The sequence below is a fragment of the Lutra lutra genome, chromosome 2 (assembly GCF_902655055.1).
Source record: "Lutra lutra chromosome 2, mLutLut1.2, whole genome shotgun sequence".
Classification (NCBI taxonomy): domain Eukaryota; kingdom Metazoa; phylum Chordata; class Mammalia; order Carnivora; family Mustelidae; genus Lutra; species Lutra lutra.
This window is the reverse complement of record NC_062279.1, coordinates 90,835,016-90,851,136: the sequence shown is the minus strand read 5'-3', so window position 1 is coordinate 90,851,136 and position 16,121 is coordinate 90,835,016. Positions and strand designations below refer to the sequence as shown.

At 36.7% G+C, this 16,121-nt stretch overlaps 1 protein-coding gene across 8 annotated transcripts in view; it reads left to right on the top strand.

Moving 5' to 3' along the window:
* The window catches only part of FAM13A (family with sequence similarity 13 member A), a 353,806-nt gene that overhangs the window by 157,022 nt on the left and 180,663 nt on the right, over window positions 1–16,121 (top strand). The window lies entirely within an intron of this gene.

Sequence of the window (16,121 nt, the reverse complement as noted above, 5' to 3'; positions counted from 1 at the left end):
TCTGTCTCCTACTCTTGTTGGCAGTATGTAATTAGGATGCTTTTACTTGAAATTCAGGCCTTCCCATCTCCCCAAACAAAACTTTCTCTATTAACTATGTGAATGAATATTGAATGGTTCTTGTCATCTTCCTATTCTCTGACCTTTCTTCAGTCTCCTTTGAGGACTCTTCATTCTCAGTCAGAATTAAATATTATTATTTCCTAGGGTCATTCTTAGGTCTTCAGTGCAGAGCTCTGCCTGGCAAACCATACATACATATCTAACTGCCTAGTGATCTCTAGCACCTGCTTGTCTCATGGCCTGTGATGAGCAAGTCTTATCATCTTTCTTGTCCTTGAAGATCTAATGCTTCACTTGTCTTAATGAATGGCCCATCCATCTACACAATTGCTCCAGGTTGGTGTCCAACAGTCACTAAAACCTGTTAATTCTGTGGCCTATCTCTTCAATCTTTCTCCACCCTCCACTACTACTTCCTCAAAGCCTCTCATCCAGGCAAGAGATTTGTGCTCTTGGCTCATTATCACAGTCACCTGGTGACTCAGACTAAGAGTCAGAAACTCATAGTAGTGCCCCCAAACCTGCATTTTAAAAGGCTTCCTTGGTAATATTAATAATCGGCCAGATTTGTGGATTGATTAATCCTTGTAATCCTTGTGTAGTATGCAGTTATGAACATGTCACTTCCCATGTCAGAATTCTTCAGGTTTTCTTCATCTATTCCTAGATTATAAAATCTAAGTCTTAGCAAGACAAACAAGAGTTTTCATAATTTGAACCCACCCTATGTTTTCACACTTCCTTCCCACCACTCCTTCCCATACATTTGATGTACTATGCGATCTTTGATATGATCGTGGAAGCAATGTCATTTCAGGCCTCCTGTTTGTCAAGCCATAGAGCTCAGTGCCTGGCATTGAAAATTGCTTGAGGGGCGCCTGGGTGGCTAAGTGGGTTAAGCCTCTGCCTTCGGCTCGGGTCATGATCTCAGGGTCCTGGAATCGAGTCCCGCATCGGCCTCTCTGCTTGGCAGGGAGCCTGCTTTCTCCTCTCTCTCTCTGCCTGCCTGTCTACCTGCTTGTGCTCTCTCTCTGTCAAATAAATAAAATCTTTAAAAAAAAATTGCTTGAATTCAGTAGAGGGACTCTGTTCATTTTACTGAAAATAATGTCCCTGGTCACAATTTGTACATGATATGAAATCAGTAGCAATGAGTATTTTCAAAATAATTGAATAAAATTAAAGACATCATAGTTCACTGAGTACTTCATGACTGCCTTATTTTAAGAAAAGACACTAGATACTTTTAAAGAATTTAACAGTTCTGGAAAGAGCGCTGAAAATAGAATAAGATGGTCTATATTTGTAACCTGGCTACTCAGCAATATTATTGGGTAATTTATATTACCTCTTTCTGTTTTGTGTTATGTAAAATGGCAAATATCCTATAGATTTATTGTGGGATTCAAACCATTAATGCTTGTGAAAGTATTTTCAAAGCCAGTTAAATAGAATAGGAATACAAAGTATTAAATTGGGGGGGAGAGTGAGAACATAGGATAAAGAGTAATTGATGAAGACCTTGGCTTACTTTGAAATGATTGGTCAAGGATACTTCAGTAGATATATTTTATCAATAAGCTTAGGGCAACAAAGCTTATTCTAATCTAGAATAAGACAGAATAGGTTAGAACTTCCAGTTTGTGTGCCTCTGGGCAAATTACTCAGTCTCTCCTTCAACCTTAGTTTCCTCATCTATAAAGTAGGAAAACTATCACTAACTAATTTGGCTATTTTTTGTTATGATTAAATGAAATAAAAATAGCAAGTTTTCAATAAACTTTAGCCTGGAAAAAAAACATTAGGTTCACATCACCTTTATGATATTATCTTATTTCTCTTTACCTGAAAAGGAATCAGGCTTGATGATGGAAGGAAAACAGAGTCAAAAGCAGAAAAATGAGGTTAACAAACAGATATGTTTCTCATGACAGAAGAGTTACCGCTTCTAGACATTTCTTACTATTAATTCACTATTATAGTTTTTTTTTATTATGACTATATTAAGTATCCTCTTGTCCTTGGAAAGGCAAGAATTGAATATGATTGTTCTTTCAATGGATGGAAAAGTATGATTTTAGTATTTAAGCATCTATTCAGATATGTTTTTTGAAAATGAGTGTTTTTTTTTTTGAAGTGGAAGTTTTATGGAACAGTGAAGTATTTAAGTGGCTCTATGAAAAATGGGATTTCAACAGGTTGCTGGAGGAAACAGAAAATCTTAGAGGAGAAGAATATGCTTTATATCACGTGTTCTTTGTGTACTGGTGACCAGTCATTTCTGGCCAGACCATAGGAAGTAGCACAGGAGCTACATACCAGAGTGAACCAATATGCAGCTTAACTATGGGGTTAACAATTACAAGAATAGAAGAATGATGAAAGGTTTTAAGAACAAGATGGATTTAATTTAAGCTATACTTTAGATTTTTACTGTGTGTGTGTGTGCGCAGTAGCTCTCCAGTGAAGCCTTTTTGTAATAAGCTCTCAGGGGGGTAGCCTAATGTCTTTTCTACTCAGTTGACTCTGGTCAGTGCTGCAAAATTGATCATGGCTCATACAATGCATTCATCAGCCTCATTTCCAGACAGGCCTGTACCGGGGGCCAAGGTAAAAATAAGGAAAAAATGTTTATCTATAGAACTCCTCCTTCAAATCCACGTTCTCATTCTCTGGAAGTGAGCTAAAGTCCCTTTAAAGGCTTTTCCAGAGTCTGCAATGATTCGGGCATATCCACTAGATCTTGTTACTTTAATCAAAGGAATTTTGGATAGATGTGTTTGGACTGTGACATTTGGAGAAATGTATAGTCTGCTGGAGGTCTCAGAACGTACATGTTTGCCCTTAGCATTTTAATCCACATTTTGCTGAATTTGGCAAGTAGTCTTCAAAGTTGGTTCTTTATATTATGCCTGTTTCTTGCTTAAGGAGCAGCTTTCTTTTCTCTTTTTCATTATTTTTGGTTTTTGTAGGTTTCAAGAAAGAAGCATAGTCAAAGCACCTTTATTTTGCCAAATTGGAAGGTCAGATCTGTATTTCTAAATAACTAGGTTATTTCAAGTAGACCTTTAACAACTATAGTTTAATTTCTCTAGCTTCAAAATAATTCTAGAGTCTCTATTCATAAGAGGATTTAAATCCCAGATGTAGTAAAGACTTTCCCTTCTGTTCATTCAAGAATTACCTTCATCCAGATTTTTACATACACAAAATTTGGTGGCTTAAATATGGTTCAAATAATGCACCATGTAATCTAAGCTGAATTTATTAAATCTAAATAATTATTGAGTGCCTGCTATGTGCAAAGCATTGTTCTAGGCACAAGGAGTACATCAATAAGCAACAGACAGAAGTCTCTGCCTTTATAAAGCAGCTTATATTCTAATGAAGATACAATAAACCATAGTCCGTAAATAATTAAGAAACTAGTATGTCAGGTGGTGATAGGTTTTGTGCAGAAAAAAGCAGGGAAAGGGAGAATATTGGTAAGGTAGGGGAATGGCATTTGTTCATTTAAATAATGGTCAAATGCTTCATTGACATGGGGACATTTGAACAGAGACTTGAAGGAAACAGCAGCAAGCCATGAAGACACTTGAGAGAACATTGCATCCAGGGGGAGAAAAAGAGAACAAAGCCTTGAGGTGGGAGGATACCTGTTTTGTCTGTTCCAGCAGTTGAGAAGGCCAGTATGGTTGAATTACATGGAGCAAGGGAAAAGGTCAAAGGTCAAAAAGGCAACAAGACACAGATCATGGATGCTCTTAAAGGTCATGGTAAACACTTTGACTTTTATTCTGACAGCATTTTATTAGACAGTATTGAACAAAAGAGTGCCATGACGTGACTTACATATTAAAAGGATTACTGTAGCTAGTAGGCAGAGAATAGACTGTTGAGAGGGATAGACAGAGCAGAGACACCCATTGGGAGTTTATCACAATAGCCTGGTTAAGAAACAATGGTGGCTTGGGCCAGGGTAATGGTAGTGAAGTTGGTGAGAAGAGCTGATTAGTGAGTTAAGATATGAAAGAACAACACAGTAGGAGGTACTAGAGACCCCAGTTAGGCTAGAGAATATTTGAGATGGGAGCAAGCAGGCTAGAAGAGTGGTGGGCTGTGAACAGAGTAGTTATCTACATTAGTAATTTTGGAGGTGGAGCAGTCTGGAGTGATGAAGAGATTTAGGTTGCGTTCACAAGCATAAGTGACTGAAGTGGAGAAGAGAAGGTCGTTCGAAGGAGATGGATAAGGGAGATGAATAAAGATATTGATGGTTTGTTCATATTGACCCTGAATTTATCCAGGGGGATGGCAGATACTGAGGTAGTTGGGAAGGATGTGAGCCTGGTCTGCCTAGTATATACACATATTGTTTATATACTTTGTGTATAAATATGATTTGTGTATGAATTACATTTATATATATTTAATAAGGCTAATGAGTCCTATATATAATACACAGAATAATGTGTTTAATATGTTGCTCGGTTGATCTGGAGGTACTTAAATGAGTATCACTGTATTCCAAATAAACATCTTGCAAGGCAGTCTATTAGACAGTGTCACTACCGATCCTTATATCTTTGAAATTGACTTCAGAACATGTCATTTGTGTGTCCTATTGGACATTGTCATCATTGGACTGGGAGATCCTTATCCTTTAATGCTACATTTGATAATGGGAAATAATCAATAGTCATTTGGAGCCACAGCAAATCACTAAATTGGGGAATAGTGATTAAATATTAACTTTATTGTTTAAAATTGAAACTGGATATAAAATAATTATGCTGATTTTCCTGTGTGACTCATAAGCAAACTTAAAATAGTTTAAAATGTTCTGAGCAAAAGCAAAATATTAGAATAACCTTTCGTAATGATTAGTTTGAGGGAAATGCTCACTTATCAGTATGTGGTAGGGCAAGTTTAATTACAAAGTTCAGTCCTAATTCCTGTAGAGTAAAAGTCATATAAACTGATAGATCATATTCTAAATTATTTCCCTTATCTTTTTCATGCTCAAGAACACTGTATGTGTCTTTATTTTTCATTTAGGGCTATAGTCTAAACAAATTAACTTCAATAAATGTTCATTCACCTTTTTTAAATATTTAATACCTACTCTGTGCAAAGCTCTGTACTAAGGGGTAGGCCTCTTGAGAAAATAAATAAGACCTGTCCCTTCCCCAAAAGGAGCTTAAAGTCTATAACAAACACACAAAATCAGTACAGGAGCACAGGGGCAAAAGGGAGGAGGCTTTATGCCAGGGATTACGCTGACTTTTTCTGTACATATTATCTCATTTACTTCTTACAGTAGCCCTGTGAAGTAGATGAGTTTAAATTCTACTTTGAACTTGAGCAAGTCTAAAGAGCAAATTACTCAGGGTCAAGAGCAGTAAGTGACAGGCTGGGTTTTTAAATTCAAAGTACTAATTACTGGCCAAGTATAGGAATAACCAAAGTCTTAGTTTAAGTTGGAATATCTGTGCCATGCACATTTATACATTTTTCAATATGTATCATAGTAATACAGTGTCAGGGAAGATTTCTGTTCTGATTCTAGTCCTTTATGCGTTCACTACTCCTAAACTCTTCTATAGCCCCTCAAGAATACTCCAGACTGGGAGCAGTAGAGTCATAATAGGAAATAAAAAATGTTTCGGTTTTTATGCTGTTTGATGCTTTGTGATTGGGCTGTTTTATCTTTCTGTGTGGGGTGAACTTACATAGTGAAAGTGACTGACTTGTACCCCCCACTGTTATCATTTTGGCCACCTAGGAACTCAGAGGTAGCAATAAATTAAAATTCATTTGCTCATGTCTTCAGATCAAACCTTTCTTTGGACAGTGAGCTGTACATTTTAGATTGATTCTGAGTGTGAGGCTAAAAAATAGTGAATGGTGTTTAAGAAACAAACATAAAATTGCATATAGAATGCTTACCTGTCTCAAATAGGCACTTTCTAGTAGTGGTGACTGATTAGATTATCGATGAATGTAAAGCATTGAGTAATAAAAGTAGTATTAGAAGTTACTGCTTAACTTGGGATACTTCTGTGACTCCAGTGTTTAGATCATAGTCATATATTTACAATTCAGATAGCTGTTAATTCTTTTCCCCAGACATTTTGTTTTGTAGAGTGTTTACAAATAAACACTAGAAAGTCATGTCTGCTCAGGAATCATTAGAATAGATTAGATGTATCTGCCAGGTGTTAATTTCCTTCTTTCTTATTATGAATATTTAACAGACGCCAGACTAAATTGCTTTGCTTATGTAAACATCATTATGCTCCGCAACCTTTAAACTGCTTACAGTAAGGTGGCAATATTTTGGAACTGACACCTCAGAAGTTGCCTACTTTATTTATTATTTATATATTTGTTTATTTAAGACAGGGTGAGATCGAGAGAAAGAATGAGAAGGGGCAGAAGGAGAGGGAGAGGGATAATCCTAAGCAGGCTCTATGTTGGGCATGACACAGGGCTGGATCTCAATGACTCTGAGATCATGACCTGAGCTGAAATCAAGAGTCAGATGCTTAACTGACTGAGCCACCCAGGCACCCCAGAAGTTGCCTATTTTAAATCATTACATTCTATGTATTTGACAGGTAAGGACCCTCAGTAGATGGCATGTGAATATTTGTAGTTTTTCAAAAGATTACTTGCATTTGCTTTAGTACTAAATTCCTGCTGTTTTCTTCAGTTGGTCTCCTAGGGATAGACTTTCTATTTCTGTGAGCCAGAAGTGCCTAGAAAGGAATATCCCTCCAGGGGCTGCCCTTAACCAATGATTGAGGAGCATGGGTGTATAAATTCCCAGCTTGTTTACTGCTTGGTTGAAATAATTCTGTTGTGTGTGTTATATAGTGTTTCCCAGAGCTTTCCCCTAAGTCTGAGCCTCAAAACTACTGTAAAAGCTCAATTAGCTTCATAATGATAATTTCCCTCTGTTATAACCCATTTCACCACTGAGCCACTCAAATAAACTACTTGCCCTCAATCCTTGTTGCAAGATCTAATCTGCGTTGAGTGGGTGGGCGACGTCTCAAATTCTTGTTCAGTGAAGCCCTTGCTCATCCTCCAGGTGCAGTTAATCCCCATCTCCTCTATCATCTTAGGGCACTTTCTTTCTCCTTCTATCAGAACAAGTCTCACATTTTGCCTTGGGTGAGTTGCTTTTTTCTCTTTATTGTATGATAGGTTCTTCAAGGATCAGAACAATATCTCCTATTTACTTATACTTCTGCTTTTCTTTAAAAGTTGTAGAGTAACTCTTGCATTCTTCTGTCTTCCAAAACAGTTATTCTGGTTACTTATATTTACTCAAAAGTCTATTGAATTACATTACGTACACCTAAGTAAAAGGTAACTCAAATTTATCCTAGGAAAGTCATGTAACTCTTCTGGGAATTAGTACTGGTTCACATTTCTAGAGTATACAATAAAAGTTTGCTTAACAGAACTCCATCTAACTAATTTGCCAGATTAATCAGTTCTCTGAATTTGCTTTTTTTTTTTTTTTTAGCATACTGACTGTTGTCCATGGCAGCTTTGAAGGCTTGTGACTAATAAACTATTCTCTTACATATCTGTCCATCACCAGTTTTATTTTATGCTATCCAAGAGTTGTTTGTCCTTTCCTAAAACTATTCACTCATTTATTATTTGTGGTACCTACATAATTTAATTAAACAAATGCAATGTTAATGCAACATTATAGTTATTTGTAGGAAAACGTTGTCAGAGTAGTTAATACAAGCTTTTGTAATAGATTTTGGAAACTTAGGGGTTTAATACAATCCACGTTATGTCTCCCTCCACAGTGCAGTGAGTTGAGCAACTCTCCTCCATTTTTTCCAAACTGTCCTTCAAAGTTGCTTCAGCAAAAAAAGGAGTTGAGAATAATATGGAATAATTTTATGACTACACCTGGAAGTGGCTTAACATACTTCTTACATTCCGTTGAGCAGATTTAGTATTATTGCTCCCAACCTAACTATAAGGGAGGCTAGAAATGTAGTCTTCCTGGTGCATAAAGAGAGGACATGGAGGACACAAAGCGATGGTGTACACAAAGAATTATTTCTGTTGTAGAAGATAAGTTGAGTACATTGGAGAGACTTGATAAAGATTTAAAAGCTTTATATTGTTACTCCACATAGGGGATATATTATGATTATGGTTTATACAAGAAAGAAGGTGTAGAATTCCAAGCTCTTAGACATGTCTAAAAAATGCTCATATTAAAAGACTGGAAAATAAATGAACGTTGATGATGACTTATAAAGTAAAAAAATATATATATATTATTTATATGCATCATTTTTAAATATTCCTGTTTTAGTTTAATTTGGGAGTTACCTAACATGCAACTTTTCCTTATCTAATTAGATAGGAAGGATTCTTCTAGAGAACCATTATTTTATACAGTTAATAGCAGGCCTCTACAGACAGACTGCTTAGTTTCAGATTCCAGCTCTGCCACTTACTTGGTATGTGACCTTGGACAATCTACTTTTGCTTTCTGTATCTCAGTTTCTGTATAAAAGAAATTCAGGTAGCAAAAGTATATATTTCATAGGGTTATTGTTAGGGTCAACTAAATGTATATAATAAGCACTTAGAAAAAATGCCATGCATGTAGTAAGTACTATATAAGTGATTAGCCAGTATTATATTTTGATTATCATCATCATCATTATAAGATTTGATTCCATTGTTTTCTACTGAGTGACCACACTATGAAGTGATACCGTAATAAATACTTGTATGACTTAAAGTATTTTGGTTGAAAACAACAGAAAAGCAACTTTGACTAAAGTCAGCCTTAAAAAAACAAAGAAAACGTTAAAGAATTGTTTGGAAGTACAAGAGGTATTTCGTAGAATAGAAAGCAAAGCTGAGCACAGGAGTAAGATGGCAGTGTAGGAAGCCCCGGCCATGGTTTGCCCACAAAAACAATGATTTGACAACTACTAATGAGTGAAATATCTCTGGAAAGCTTCAGGGTATAGCAAAGAAGCTCCAGCAACCAAGTGGAGCACAAAAACCAAGAATGGCCACATGGACAAGTATAGGAAGCAATTTACCTATATCAGCTTATCCCATGGGTCATAGCAAAGCTTTGTACCAAGAAGGATCCCACTGCTTTTACTTCCCTCTGTGGAGTTAAAGAAAGCAAAAGCAGCCCTCATTGCCACCAGGGACAACCATAGCCTTCAGTGCTGAGGAACACGGTAGTCTCTGCTATTGCTTACACAACAGCTGAGTGCAGACACCAATGCAAGGTAATAAATGACATCGAAAATCAAGAAAACATGACAGCAGCAAAGGAGCACAGACAGTTCCCAGGAATTGACCCCCAAAGAAATGGAGACCTATGAAGTGCCTGACAAATAATTCAAAATAATTAAAGAAGCTCAGCAAACTATAAGAAAATGCAGGTAGAAACTCAATGAAATCAGGAAAACAATACATGAACAAAATAATTTCAACAAAGAGAAACCATATAAAGGACCAGTCAAATTCTGAGCAAGGAATATAATGAATGAAATGGGGTGGGGGCGGGGAGAGGCAGTAGGGAGCTTCATCGGCAGACTTAGTCAAGCAGAAGAAAGAATCGGTGCACTCAAATATAAGTCAATTGAAATTAACCAGTCACAGGATTAAAAAGAATGAAAAAGAATGGAGAGAGGCTACAGGATTGATGAGACATCAAGTATATCAATATGTACATTGTAGAAGTCCCAGAGGAGAAGACACAGAGAAAGGGGTAGAAAGCTTGTTTTAAAAAAAAAAAAAAAAGCTGACTTTTCCAAATTTGAGGAGGGAAATGGGCATCCATATTTATGAAGTTCAAAGGACTTCAAATGGGACCAGTTCAACACTATAATGAGACATATTATAATCAAACTGTCAAAAATCAAGGGTGAAGAATTTAAAAAGCATCTTAAGATAAATAAAAATACAACTTACCAAAATTTATAAAATGCTACAAAAAAGGAAGGAGGGACATCTAAGATGCTTGGGAGGGATGTTTATTGTGATAAATGCTTATATTAAAAAACAAATTTCTCAAACATCCTAACTTTACAATCGAGGAACTGGGAAAGGAAGAACACAGTAAACCCAAAATTAGCAGAATAAAGGAAATAATGAAGATTAGAGCACAAATAAAGAACAATGATAGAAAAATCAACAAAACTAAGTTTTGTGTGGAAGTAAAAAAAAAAAAAATCAAACCCTTAACTAAACTAAGAGAAAAGAAAGAAGACTCAAAATCAGAAGCAAAGAGATGATATTACAATGGCTACCTCAAAAATAGAAATGATCATAAGGGACTACTATGACCAAACTATGTGCAAACAAATTGGATACCCTAGAAGAAATAAGTAAATTTCTAGGAACATACAGCCTATCAAAACTGAATCAAGAAGAAATAGAAATCAATTATCATATGGTTTCACTTGTGGAGCATAAGGAGCAACATGGAGGACATTGGGAGTTGGAGAGGAGAAGTGAGTTGGAGGAAGTTGGAGGGGGAGACAAACCATGAGAGACTCTGGACTCTTGAGAAACAAACTGAGGGTTTTGGAGAGGAAAGGGGTGGGGGGTTGGGTGAGCCTAGTGGTGGGTATTAAGGAAGGCACGTATTACATGGAACACTGGGTGTGGTGCATAAACAATAAATTTTGGAACACTAAAAAATAAAATAAAATTTTTTAAAAAGAAGAAGAAATAGAAAACATGGGAGATTGGATTAATAATCAAATAACGTTCAACAAAACAAAAACAACAATAAAAAGTTTGATACCAGATGGCTTTCAAGGAAGATTTAATACCAGTCCTCTTCTTTTTTTTTTTTTTAATATCCAACTTTTATTGCATCTTTAAAATATCACAGATAAGTCAGAGGAATCATCTGACATTCTCCTCTTTCTGTAGCTGGACAGTTTAGATTTTATCAGCCTGCTGAACCGTTCCTTTTTCCGAAACAGATACCATCCAAAAATTTTCCGATATCCTTGTCTTTAACTGTTGTGGCTTTCTGAATTAAAGCAACTGAATTTGATCCAAGTTCAGTATTGTTTCCTTTAGGAATTAACTCATCTTTCTGGGCTTGAGATACTGAACAAGCAATAGCTAGCCTCATCCAAACCCTGTGGATATATTTTTTGCCCATGAGATTTTGGATTTCAACAAGCAAACCATTGTCCTGAATAATGACGTTGTTGGGGAAGGGAACATACACAGACCTCCTCTTGGAAGCCCAGTGTTAACATTTCAGTCACGTTCTATATGACAGTGGTCAGTTCCTATTTTCCCACCATTTGTCAACCCAGAGCCTCTTCTTTTTCTTTTCAAGGAGATGGAGTTCTACATTGATGAGATTAAAATCCCCTGGGACCCTTCACATAAACAGTGCTTCAAACAACACTTCAGAGTGATGTCAACATTTCTGAACCATCAATACTTTGATTGCTGAGAATGGTCTTCATTCTCACAGAAGATACAGCAAAAAGAGCAATGTGAATCCTTCATAAACTCTTCCAATAAGCAAAAGAGGGCATGCTTTCAAACCCATATTATGACATCAGCATTACCCTGATACTAACCAGACAGAGTCACCACAAGAAAACTACAGCCCAGGGGCTCCTGGGTGGCTAAGTCAGCTCAATGTCCAACTCTTTATTTTAGCTCACATCATGATCTCAGAGTCTTGAGATGGAGCCCCATGTCAGGCTCTACACCAGCAGGGAGTCTGCTTGAGGATTCTCTCCCTCTCCCTATGCCCCACCCCCTGCTCATGCTCTCTCTCTCTAAAATAAATAAATCTTTTTAAAAAATTACAACCCAATATCACTGAGAAACCCAGATGCAAAAGTCCTCAGTAGAATACTAGCAAACCAAATTCAGTAGCACATTAAAGGATCATACAACATGACCAAATACAAGGGTATTTCAGTATATACAAATCAGTCAATGTGATATACACCACATTAACAAAACTAAAGGAAAAACAAGTGTAATCATTTCAGTAGATATATCATTTCAGCAGAATAAACACTTAAAACATTCATAATAAAATCCCTTAAAAATTGGTATAGAAGGAACTTACTTCGGCACAATAAAGGCCATATCTGACAAGCCCACAGGCAGTATCATAATGGGCAAATACTGAAAGTTTTCCCTCCAAAATCAGGTACAAGGTAAGAATGCCCATTCCTAGCATTTCAGTTCAACATAGTACCAAAAGTCCTAGTCAGAACAATTTTTAAAAATTGATAGATAGCTTGATAGAATCAAATGTGAAAAGAAGTGGAATGGTCACTTTGCAGATGATATGGTCTTATATATAGAAAGACCTAAAACTATACCCCCCCAAAACTGGTAGAATTAATAAATGAATTTAGTAAAATTATATGTTATAAAATCAACATAAAATCTTAGTCATGTTTCTATATACAAACAACAAAGTATCTGAAAAGGAAATTAGGAAAACATCCTATTCATATTAGCAACAAAAACAGTAAAATGCTGGGGAATAAACTTAACCAAAGAGGTGAGAGGCTGATACACCAAAATTATAAAGCAATGATGAGATAAATTAAAGATAACACAAATGAATGCAAACACATCCCATGTTCATGGATTGGAAGAATTAATATTGTTAAAATGTCTGCACTGCCCAGAATGACCCACAGATTCAGTGCAACAATCCCTATGAAAATCTTAATGGTTTTCTTTACAGAAAGAGAAAAAAAAGCCCTAAATTTCATACAGAACCATAAAAATCCCCAAATGGCCAAAGCAATCTTGAGTGAGAAGAGCAAAGCTAGTGGCATCACGCTATAGTAATCAAACTGTATGATACTGTCATAAAAACATATAGACCACAGAATGAAATAGAGAGTCCAAATAGGAATCCATGCACCTTTAGTCATCTGATCTTCCACACGGGTGCCAAGAATACGTAATGGTTAAAGGACAGTCTTCTCAGTAAGTGGTTCTAGGAAAGCTGGATATCTACATGTATAAGAATGAAATTAGATCTTTATCTTACATCATACATAAAAAGTAATTCAAAATGGATTAAGGGCTTAAACATGAGACCTCAAACTATAAAACTCATTGAAGAAAACATAGGGGGAAAGTTCCTTGACGTTGGTCTTGGCAATGATTTTTTTGGGATATGACTGCAAAAGCACAGACAACAAAACCAAAAATGAGTGAGACTACATCAAACCAAAACTCAAACTTTGTAGTATTCTACACAGCAAAGGAAACCATTAACAAAAGAAAGAGGCAGCCTACAGAATGAGAGAGAATATTTGCAAACCATATAGTCAATAAGAGGTTAATATAAAAAAAAATCCTATAACTCAATAGCAAAAGATAATAATAAAATGAGTGGGCAAAGGATCCAAATAGATGTGTTCCCAAAGAAAACATACAAATGGCTAGTGGGTTTGTGAAAAGGTGCTCAAATCACTAATCATCGAGGAAATGCAAATCAAAACCACAACAAGGTATTATTTCACATCTGTTAGAATAGCTATTATCAAAAAGACAAGAGAAAAAATATAGATGAGGATGTGGAGAAAAGGGAAGCCTTGTACTTTTTGATGGAAATCCCATATGACCTAGCAATCCCTCTTCTGGGTACATATCCAAGGAAATGAAATTAGTGTTTCAAAGGGATACCTGTAGTCCTATGTTCATTGCAGCATTATTCATAATAGCCAAGATATAGAAATAATATAAATGTCCATTGACCGATTATGAAATAAAATATGATGTATATATCTGCAGTGGAATATTATTCAGTCATAAAAAGAAGGAAATTCTCCCATTTATGACAACATGGATGAATCTGAAGGACCTTATGCTACACAGAATAAGCCAGTCATACAAAGACAAATACCACTTTTATGTGGAAATGATCTCACTTTTATGTGGAAATCTTAAAATGTTGAACTGGAAGCTGGGAGTAAATTGGTGGTTGACAGGGGCTGGTAGAGGGGCACATGTAGAAGTGTGGTTAAGGGGTACATAGTTTCAGTTTTGCAAGATAAGTTCTGGAGATCTAATTTACATCAGTGTGAGGTTGGTCAGAGACACACTGTGATTGAAACACTGTAACCATTAGAATGGCCAAAATTAGCAAGACAGGAAACAACGTGTGTTGGAGAGGATATGGAGAAAGGGGAACCCTCTTAAACTGTTGGTGGGAATGCAAATTGGTGCAGCCACTTTGGAGAACAGTGTGGAGATTCCTTAAGAAATTAAAAATAGAGCTTCCCTATGACCCTGCAATTGCACTACTGGGTATTTACCCCAAAGATACAGATGTAGTGAAAAGAAGGGCCATCTGTACCCCAATGTTTATGGCAGCAATGGCCACGGTCGCCAAACTGTGGAAAGAACCAAGATGCCCTTCAACGGATGAATGGATAAGGAAGATGTGGCCCATATACACTATGGAGTATTATGCCTCCATCAGAAAGGATGAATACCCAACTTTTGTATCAACATGGACGGGACTGGAAGAGATTATGCTGAGTGAAATAAGTCAAACAGAGAGAGTCAATTATCACATGGTTTCACTTATTTGTGGAGCATAACAAATAACATGGAGGACATGGGAAGATGGAGAGGAGAAGGGAGTTGAGGGAAATTGGAAGGGGAGATGAACCACGAGAGACTATGGACTCTGAAAAACAATCTGAGGGTTTTGAAGGGGCAGGGGTTGGGAGGTTGGGGGAACCAGGTGGTGGGTATTATGGAGGGCACATATTGCATGGGACACTGGGTGTGGTGCATAAACAATGAATTCTGTTGCTGAAAAGAAATTAAAAAAAAGAGAGAAAGAAACACTGTAACCAGTAGGAGAAGGTTAATTTCTTCTGTCTTCCCTTAAAGAAGGGAAAGTGAATACCAGACATGCAAAAACATTGGTCATCCACTTTGGTGCTGTTAGAGGCAAAAAAGATTAAAATGCCCTTTACATATTAAGGTCAGGGATGGGGAATGGGGCAAGCACATAAGTAACTAGAACAAGCAACAAGTGACCCAGGTTATAATGTATATGTGGAGCAGATAAGACATGAAGAGTGGGCTGAAGGCCTGTAGATGGCAGAAATAAGAGTTTAAACTTGTTCCAGTAGGTGGAAGGAACTAAAACTTGTCAGGAAAGGAGTGGCTTGCACTGGAGTTCTAAATTAGAAAACTTGACATCCATGAGTTGGATAAACTGAAGGAGAGAAGAATCAGAAGAGGTTGTTTTTGTTTCATGAGTCTATTCATTCAACAAGCATTTATTGAATGCCTGCTATGACGCCAGGCAGTATTCTATGAGCTGAAGAAATAGCATTGGGGAAAAAAAAAATCCATGCTCTTAAGGAGTTGGACTTTAGGCCAAGGGACACAGTAAACAATTAAGGAAACTAATATGCCATTTGATGATAGATTCTGCAAGAATATTAAACCCTGATAAGGACTTGATATTAATGGTATATGAAAGAAGAGAGGGAAGTTCAGCGCACTGTTTCGTACAGAAAAGGGAAGGAAGGTCCCTCTGAGCTGGCATTGGAGCTGAGATCAAATGATGTCGTGGAGCAAGCTATGGAAACTTCTGGGGCAAGAGAGCATTCCAGGCAGAGGGAACAGCAAGTGAAAAGGTCCTGAGTCTCACACTGCTAGCTTGCTTATGATGGTAGATCACTATTTTCAAACCGCTCAGCACAGCAAAAAATGTAGAGCTTCTCCAAGTCAAGACTATGAATGAAGAAAGCATAGTGGACTAGATTATCAAAGAAAAGTACAGATATTAAGATTAGATCTGAAATCACCGTAATAATATACAGACACCTACACCAATCTTAAAGCGATAAATACTGTGGCAAAAATAAAGCAGATTTATAGTAATTGGGGAAGTTGATTTTGAGGAGAGCCTCTCCAAAGAAGTGACAGAAGAGCTACAGGAAACCCTAAATATTAAGATCTAGTGTCCAAACACTAAAGCTTAATGATGTAGAAAATGATCT